Genomic DNA, 9,996 nt, shown 5'->3' with positions numbered 1-9,996 from the left:
TGGGGTGGCGCCTGCGGCTCAAGGAGTAGGGCGCCGGTCCCATATACTGGAGGTGGCAGGTTCAAACCCGACCCTGGCCAAAAACTGCAACAATAAATAAATAAAATACGCCTTTATTTTAATAAATAAAAACGTTTTCTCCCTACATATGAGTCTCACTTTTGGTTGTAGGGTTTTTTTGTTTGTTTTATTTGTTTATTTTGATCCTACCTTTTACGCTAGAGGTAAATGCTTGGTGATTCCTGGCTGTCTGTACATATCTAAATGGGGTCCACAGGCTGGGTGCAGGGTTCAGAGCTTGCTGCAGGTATGGCTGCTGTCCATCGGATGGCAGAGGAGATTGCTAGATTGCCCCAGGTGAGAGCTGGGTCACAGTCACCAGGGAAGCAGCAAACTTCGCTTCGGGTATATTGAGGCTGACACTGGCAAGCAAGGAACCTTGACTGGGAATAGCAACAAGGAAACACTCTGGGGGTACCGCTGGGCCAAGGCAGACACACTCCTGCAGAAGACAAGTGGGCGGGAAACTGCAGCAGTATCTGGCAAGCAGAAGATGCCTCTCTAGGGGTTTGTGAGCTGAGGCTGAGGGCCAGGCTCAGAGGCAGTCAGAGCTTTAGGAGCCACCTGCCAGCCAGGGAGGCAGTCACCGGGCCACAGCCAGGGAGGCAGTCACTGGGCTGCAGCCAGGGCTTGGGCTTCCTGAGAGCCTTCAGGCTCTGGGTTACAGCTGGGGCTGAACCCCACTGGATGTTGCCCCATCATACCACTCAAAACTGGATGGTAATAACAAGAAACAGCCAACTGAAGCATGCCAGAGCTAAGAAAAGATGCTCCTTTCTGTTGCACTGACAGTGCAAAGGAGGAACATAGAGAGGCCCCTGCCCCATACCATAGCACAGGCAGCTGTGTTAGTTGCCAGGGCTGCTGTGAGAAACAGACTGGGTGGCTCAGACAACAGATTGTCTTACAGTTCAAGAGGTAGAAGTCCAAACTCAAGGTCTCAGTAGGCTGGATTCCTTCTGAATACTATGAGGGAAGGTTCTGTTCCAGGCTTAGCTTGTAGATGGCCATCTTCTCCCTTTGTCTCTTCATATCATCTTCCTTCCATACATGTCTCTGCGTCCAAATTGTCCTTCCACAAGGACACTAGTCATACTGGATTAGGACCCATCCTGATAACTGCACTTGAACCTGATTTTGAAGGTCATCAGTTTGGGTCTCCAGAAGGAAGGACCTTGCAACAACAAAGCAAACAGACTATGAAATTTCCTCCCAGCCCTCCTGCTCCCAAAAGAATTAAGGCTATTGGCTTGGTCCCTATAGCTCAGGAACTAGGGTGCTAGCAACGTATACCAGAGCTAGCAGGTTCGAACTTGGCCCAGGCCTGCCAAACAACGACAACTACAACCAAAAAAAAAAAAAAAAAACATAGCTGGGCGTTGTGGCGGGTGCCTGTAGTTCCTGCTACTTGGGAGGTTGAGGCAAGAGAATTGCCTAAGCCCAAGAGTTGAGGTTGCTGTGAGCTGTGATGCTACAGCACTCTACCAAGGGTGACATAATAAGACTCTGTCTCAAAAAAAAAAAAAAAGAATTAAGGCCATTTACTCAGGTAACTGGGTACTAGAGAAAGCGGAATGCCTAACTACAGTATTTTGAGGGTCACTGGATACAAGGTCTGAGTCGACATGGATACCTCTTGAAGCATCATCACAGGGAGAGCATGTGGTGACAGGGAGTGCTCACTGAGGTGTAAATGTGCAAGTAACGCAGAAATGCTCACATTGTAACTGCACACTCAGTCTGGGCACAGTGACTCACACCTGTAATCCTAGCTCTCTGGAAGGCAGAGGCCAGTGGATTGCTGGGGCTCAGGAGTCTGAGGTTGCAGAGAGTTATGATGATAGCACTCTATCCAGGGTGACAGACTGAGATTCTGTCTTTAAAAAAAAAAGCCAATCTTACTACAGAATTGAGATCACAAGGCAGGCTGCTACTCCCTGAAGTGGAGGCAAGTGAATATAAGGAATCAAAGCTTTACTGGAACAGAAGCATGGATGATTTCAAGAGCACACAGGCCCCCTGGTGGAGCTAGGACTGAGTTCCTTTCACCCAGCTTTCAAAAAGAAAAGAAAAGAATAAGCAATTGAAGAGCTAGAGCAGCCATCAGAACAACATTCAGACACTTGCAGAGATTTCTGAATCATCACCAGAACAGACATTTAAAATACCTCTGAGTGCTATGCTAAGAGTTCTAATGTGAACAGCATTCAAGAAACAGAGAAATGGAAAATCTAAGAATCAAAAGGAAATGCTAGAAGTCAAGACACTTACGAATGCCTTGGATGGGCTCATTGATAGAATGGAAGAATGAACAAGGCTGAGGAAAACAACCAGTGAGCTTGAAGGGACGTTGAGAGAAACTTCCACAACTGAAATACAAAGAGAAAGAAGGAAAACGATGGGATAGAACATCGAAGAACTGGAGAAAGAAAGAGAAAAAAATTTGAAGCAGTAACTGAGAATTTCCCCAAATGGACAGACACCTATACACCAAATCATAGATCCAGAAAGCCCAGAGAGCACAGGGGGTGCCTGTGGCTCAAAGGAGTAGGGGGCTAGCCCCATATACCAGAAGTGGTGGGTTCAAACCAGGCCCTGGCCAAAAACTGCAAATAATAATAATAATGATAAAGAAAGAAAGCCCAGAGAACACTAAGCCGGATAAATGCAGGGAAAAAAATCTATACCGAGGCATTATTATCATATTCAAACTGCAGAAAATTAGAGAAAATTGCAGAAAAGGTTCCTTTTATGCCTACTTTGTTGAGGGTTTTTTAAATCATAAAGGGATGTTGGATTTAGATGGGGTTTTTTTTTGTTTTTGTTTTTGGCTGGGGCTCTCTAGCATATGGGGCCGGTGCCCTACCCTTTTGAGCCACAGGCACCACCCAGGATGGTGGATTTAACAAATATTTTTACTGCAGCTATTTTTTTTTTTTTTTTTACTGCAGCTATTAAAATGATCACGGTTGTTTTTGTTTGTTTTTTGGTTTTTTTTTTTTGAGACATAGTCGTACTATGTCACCCTGGGTAGAGTGCTGTGGCGTCACAGCTCACAGCAACCTCTAACTCTTGGGCTTAAGCGATTCTCTTGCCTCAGCCTTCCAGTAGCTGGGACTACAGGCACCCGCCACAACCCCTGGCTATTTTTTTTTTTTTTGTAGTTATTATTGTTGTTATTAGCAGGCCCAGGCTGGTTTTGAACCACCAGCCTTGGTGTATGTGGCTGGCGCCCTAACCACTGAACTATAGGCACCAACCCATAGTTTTTGTTTTAAATTGTTTATGTGGTTAATCAGATGTGTTGAACCATCTTAACCTTGTGCTCCTGGGATAAAACCCACTAACTCATTGAGTATTATTCATTTTTGAGACAGTCTTACTTTGTTGCCCTCTGTAGAGTACCGTGGCAGTAGTGTCATAGCTTACAGCAATCTCAAAACTCTTGAGCTCAAGAGATCCTCTTGCCTCAGCCTCCTGAGTAGTTAGGACTACAGGAACCTGCCACAATGCTTGGCTATTTTTCAGAGGGGCAGTGGGGTCTCACTCTTGCTTAGGCTGGTCTTGAACTCCTGAGTTCAAGCAATCTACCTGCCTCGGCCTCCCAGAGTGCTAGGATTACAGGCATGAGCCACTGCTCCCAGCTTCGGTATTATCTTTTCTATGTGCTGTTGGATTCAGTTTGCTAGTATTTCTGTTGAGGATTTTTGCATCTATATCCATCACGAATTGGTCTGTATTTCTTTTTGTAGAGACAGCGTTTCGCTAAGCTGCCAAAGCTGCCCTTAAAGCAATCCTCCTGCCTCAGCCTCACAAAGTCCTGGGTTTCTAGTTTGAGCCACCATGCCTGGCTGTTAGGTTTTTGTTGTGTCCTTGGGTGATACTGGCTTTGTAGGATGAGTTAGGAGGTTTCTGTCCTCCATTTCTTTGAACAGTTTCAGTATGACTGGTACCAGCAGGACCACTTTTTTTTTTTTTTTTTTTGGAGTCTATGTTGCCCTCGGTAGAGTGCTGTAGTGTCACAGCTCACAGCAGCCTCTAACTCTTGGGCTTAAGCAATTCTCTTACCTCAGTCTCCCAAGTAGCTGGGACTCCAGGTGCCCACCATAATGCTGTAGTTGTCATTGTTGTTTAGCAGACCCAGGCCAGGTTTGAACCCACAAGCCCCAGTGTATGTGGTTGGCGCCCAAACCACTGAACTACAGGTGCAGAGCTTTTTTTTTTTTTTGGTCTTACTCTGTTGCCCTGGATCAAGTGCTATATTGTCACAGCTTAAAACAACCTCAAACTCTTGGACTCAATTCATCCTCTTGCCTCAGCTTCCCCAGTATCTGGGACTACATGCATCCACCACAATGCCCATCTAGTTTTTCTATTTTTAGAGATGAGAGTCTCACTCCTGCTCAGGCTGGTCTTGAACTCCTGAGCTCAAGTGATCCACCTGCCTCAGCTTCCCAGAGTGCTAAGCTTACAGGAGTGAACCACTGCACCTGGCCTATTTCTTGTGTGAACTTTTTCTTACTAGCCAAATGTATTTGAAAATGAAAAATAATTATTTCTTTAACCAAAGTAAAGAAACTAACTGCATGGTTTTTGCCCGAAAGAGCAATGTAAAAATTCTCTTGACTGTGGTTGCAGAATTCTACAGTAAGACAAAACATGGACTCTGAAGAAATTATTTGGAGGTTTCATTACTAATGACCATTGCCTCAAGAGTGGTAGAACCCCTGAGTTCTCTAGTGCATAAACACACGATAAGGAGAAATGGTAGTCTGGCTATGTCAGCTGTGATACACACACATTCATGTCCTTCATCTGTCTTACATTGCCTGCCTGTGCCTAAATCTTCACTAGTTTATTTGATAAACTTTATTTCCTTTTGCATCCCATTCCTACTGTGATTTTTTTACCTATATACTTTGTGAAAAACGGTTTCCATTCATATTTCTCCAGGAAAAGAAAGTTATTTGAAGGCTCATGAAGCACACTTGAAAGATCATAATCAAATAATATAAAAGGGGGGAAATATACTAGGTCATCACTGAAGGATGGTATTCAGGCAACTCATTATCATCAAACTTACAAATAAAGGGAAAGAATCAAACATTTATCCTGTCTCTTCTATACAAACGACATCGCTGGATAACCAAATAGTAGTAGAGGGCAAGTTTCTCTAGTGCAGCTAACAAAGTAATGATACCTGGCATAATTAGAATACTGCCATTGTGCGACCCCTATTAACCTGATGGATCTAGGCATTGACCATTAATGCAGACTGATAATCAATGAAACAAACAGACTTCATGTGCCCCCTGATGAAATACCACCACCCATAAAGTACCACTGTCCCCTTCCAACAAACTAAATGTCTGAATCTGGTTAGTCTGTGGATCCAAAACAAATTAACAGGAGACAAAAGCCAGAGGAATACGTTAATGCCACCAAAGGGATGCAATCAGCAAAATCTAGGAAACTCTACAGGGCAAATACTGTTTTCTTCATAAATTAATTGCAAAGAAAGAGAGACAACACTGAGTGGGCCTCTTAGCAATATATGGATTTTATTGGGGTTGAAATAGTTACAAGAGATAAAATTTGAACTTATTAGTAACTTATTAACTTTTTGATAATGGCATTTTTGTTTTAATATTTATGAAAGAAGCATATGTTGTCAGGGATTGCTTCAAAATAATAATGGTGAGGGCATGAGCGACTATGGATAAACCAGATTAGCAGCAAATTGATATTTGTTGAGACGAGTGACTAGTACTTCAGGTTTTTTTTTCTTTTCCTTTCCCTCACCCCCTCCCTCCTCCTCTGTCTGCTCCCCACTCCCCCTATACCCCACCATGTCATTAACTGTCCTCATATCAAAGCTGAATACATAGTATTCATGCTTCTCCATTCCTGTGATGCTTCACTAAGAATAATGTGTTCCACCTCCATCCAGGTTAATACAAATGGTGCAAAATCTCCATTTTTAAATGGCTAAACAGTATTCCCTGGTATACATATACCACAGCTTGCCAATCCATTCCTGGTTTGAGGGGCATTTAGGCAAAACGAACGCTTTTACATTGCTGGTGGGACTGCAAACTAATACAACCTTTTTGGAAGGAAATATGGAGAAACCTCAAAGAACTCAACCTAGACCTCCCGTTTGATCCTGTAATCCTATTAATGGGCATCTATCCAGAAGGGAAAAACCCTTTATTGTAAAACAAACAAACAAACAAAAAACCCTTTTATTGGTTCTTGGGGTTTTATTACATTGTCTGATTTTATGTGATTAAATATTTCCATGATAATTTAAGACATAAATCAACACCCCCAACCAAAAAAGAAATGAATCACCACTTGGATTTAGAAAATCTTCTTTTAGTATCTGAAAAACAAACTTTACCAGTATTCTTACATTGGTTACTGTAACAACGAGACTCAGGTAATGTAGAATAGTACACGGAAGTATAACAAGAGGTGGGAGTGGGGGAATATAGGAGGAGGTGTGTGGGATAAAAACTTGCCTATTGGATACAGTGAACACTATTCTGGTGATGAGCATACCAAAAAGCCTGGCTTAAGGGTTATACTGTAAGGTATATCCATGTAACCCAAAATTTAAAAAAACAAGCGACACTGGGGATTCATTTCTAGCTCTTCAGCCTATGTATAATACCTGCTGTCCAAAAGCCTGCAACACATTAGGAAACACAATATCCATGAATATAATGACCTATCAGTCACTCTTCTATCGAGACAGAAGGCCACTCAGTCATATAAAATCAACCTAATACTTCATCAATGAAGTTTAAGAAAGTCACTACATTTCAAAAACTTTTTCCTCTTTTATTTAAACATAAAACACATTTACAGCATGCAGGTTAACTTAAAAATTATACGGTGTCTTCCCAAACCAAGTATCTTTGAATGTGTCTTCAAGCACTGAAAATAAACCAACATATTCCACAGGTAGACTCATACTCTCTGCTGTCATCTCATGTCAATTGAGTTAAGCACAAATTGAGAGTTATGCACAGTAGTTAGTTTTCTTAAGTTAGGCAAATAATTTAATTGATCACCATGAATAAATACTATTTTCTTATTTCACTGGGTTTCTCTTCTTTATCAATACCATTCAGAGGAACATTAATATATCCAGTCAAAAAGACACTGCAAGTTGAAGGTGAATATTCTAGATGATCAGAAGTTTTCATTTGTAAGAGTAAGTGCTGTGTTTAATGACCTGCCATAGCAAAAAAGAGCAATTTACTGAAAACAAATTTATGAAATTCTTGGTGTACTTTACGAAAGTTTGAGATTATAAATAGAAAAGAACTATTTAGATATTAAAAAGCCTAACATTGTATATTCAGAACCACATGCTAGTTACAATTCATTGTTACACAGCACCAATACCCACGACACATCTTACAAAAATGAAAGTAACATTCAGACAAAAGAGAAAAAAATTCTGCTTCATTTATGAATATTGCCAAAGAAGCGTGAATGCAGCCAAATGTTTCTCCATTCAGGAAACTATCATCCTAAGGAGGCTGTACACTTACTTTCTGTTTAGTGTATTACTTATCTCTTGCTGCACCAAGATTCCATCTCAAGTTTTGGAGTGTTTCTTATGATCAATCCTAAAAGCAACACAATCATTTTCGAGGTTGCAGACTCTAACAGCAAAGACTGACTGTTAAAAAAATAAATAAATAAATTTATCTTTTAAAGTCAAAATTATAAAAGTGGAAATTACAATCGTTAAGGAACTAGAAAAATAAGCCAATCATGATCTGAGTCTTCTGACTTTGACTCCAAATTTAATAATACAAATATCTGTGTATAAAACTTTTTCAAAAAGTTAATTCTGCCAGCCAGATCCTAACACAGAACTTTCCAATTTTCTCTACTGACTGAATATCTTAAATCCCCATTCTCTGTGAATTTCTGCTAATACAGTTGCAGTCACACCCTACCCACCACTGATAAAGCAAATATTGAAATCTCTTTCCCTATTACTTTTATACTTTCGTAAAATAAACTATTGACTTAGTTTAATCATCTGAGGGAGAAGTGGCAAAAATAGGTACACATTTAGTACTAATTACAAAATTATGGGCTATCACCAACAAAATAATTTTTGAGGATTAGTGACTTGCAAACAATTTACTATTCTACACTAAAGAAATAAATTATAGTGTATGATTTAGTATAGCAGGTAAAAAACACCTTAGGGATTTCAGACCACAATTTATCTACAAGTATTTTTTAAGATTTACCATGTACCAGTCCTGTTTCTTCACATTTTTCTCAATTTCTGTAGGCTGTAAGTTTAGATCAGCCAATTAAGTATTAATAAGATAAAATTATGTTTACTCCTATAGTATCTTAATTCATTTCACGACACTAAAGATGACAAATTAACATCTGTCCAATTCTTCTATCAGTTAGCAGGCTTGCCAGAATGAAGCATACGCATTTCCATTCCATCAGGCTATGGTGAATATAGAATCAGGAAGAGAAATACAATTCCTTTTCCAAACTCTCTCTTAAACTGAGATCTGCTTTTGATATTGTAAAAATACAGGTATTTCTATTTAAATAACTCAGTGATAGGCATGAGATTACAATTAAATAGCCCTGCTCAGTCTCAAAGGCCTAATTAGTTGTAAGATTTCAGTGCTCAAACAACAGTTTTCAGAAGCAAACTTCAGAAATGATATAAATAATTTTAACCCTGATATCATTTCAAGGGATTTTAAAATACAGTACTGACCTGATAGATTTTGTGGGCATGTAGTGTTCTAAGTGGTAAAATTTAAGACATTTAACCTAAATGTTCCATTTTCCCTTAAAAAAAGGAAGACATTTTAATAGGAAAAGAAAGAAGCAATAGCAAGGTAATTTAAACTGAGATTAAAAAATAAACACACACACAAAAAACAAAAAGCATAGTCCTAAAAGGTACAGTTAGCTTGGCACAGTAAAGACTAAATTTAAGACAAGAAAGACAAACTGTGTAATAAATAGGGCCACAGTTGTAAACTGTCATTTTTCCCTCCTAAGATGCCAAAATTTGCACTCAACTAGAGTGCGGGGAAGCAGCAGAGTTTACAAGAACAGTGAGTGGGAAACAGCTGTACAGGCCAGGTATAATTTATACATAAAAAATTATAATTCTACAATCCCAAGGGGGTAGAGGTTATAGTCATTGAATGACTGTTTGATACCATGTCCTCTTCATACTTCAGTTCTTTTTAACACCTGAAAATGGGAGAAAGCACAGAGAGAATGTTTAGTCTTACAAAACTCATGCTTGAAATAATCATGAACAAGAAAGAAACAAGGAAACAGAATATGTTAAACATTTCAGGCAACAGCTTTGACCACTTTTCTGAAAATTAAAGACATCAGAATATTTAAATGATTTGATTTCTTCTCCTTTTATTTACCTCCTCTACTCAAAACAACTTATGAACAGTGCAATGTTTAAAAGGAAGCTAGATCTTAATTTGTCTTTATTCTCCCTAATAAAACCATGAATGAGCTGATACATGAATTCTATTTGTTTAAAGAGGAAAAACGTGGCTAATCTTTTAACCAGCAGACAGTGATTCAGTAATATTCTGGGGTTTTTTGTTTGTTTGTTTTTGGAGACAGTCTCACTCTGTTGCCCAGATTGCCCAGGTTAGAATGCCATGGCATCAGCTTAGCTCACAGCAACAGCAAAATCCTGGGTTGAAGCAAACTTCCTCCAGGTGCCCACCACAACCTCTGGCTAATTTTTGTATTTTTAGGAGAGATAGGGTCTCACTCTTACTCAGGCTGGTCTCAAACTCAAGGGATCCTCCCTCCTCAGCCTTCCAGAGTATTAGGATTACAGGTGTGAGCCACCCTGACAGGCTGGTCATTAACATTCTTTTTTTTTTTTTT

At 39.9% G+C, this 9,996-nt stretch overlaps 1 protein-coding gene across 1 annotated transcript in view; it reads right to left on the bottom strand.

Annotated features, from left to right (window-relative positions):
• Positions 1–6,881: 6,881 nt before the first annotated feature.
• KIF5B (kinesin family member 5B) overlaps positions 6,882–9,996 on the bottom strand; it is a 51,363-nt gene continuing 48,248 nt past the window's right edge. Inside the window, exon 26 of the mRNA XM_003786724.3 lies at positions 6,882–9,327. The gene's annotated coding sequence lies outside the window, so the exon portion shown is untranslated. The remainder of the gene's footprint in view (positions 9,328–9,996) is intronic.

This window comes from Otolemur garnettii, unplaced genomic scaffold, assembly GCF_000181295.1.
Source record: "Otolemur garnettii isolate 467f Iridium unplaced genomic scaffold, OtoGar3 scaffold00019, whole genome shotgun sequence".
NCBI classification, from domain to species: domain Eukaryota; kingdom Metazoa; phylum Chordata; class Mammalia; order Primates; family Galagidae; genus Otolemur; species Otolemur garnettii.
The sequence above is the reverse complement of the archived record's forward strand: the minus strand, read 5'-3'. Positions and strand labels throughout refer to the sequence as shown.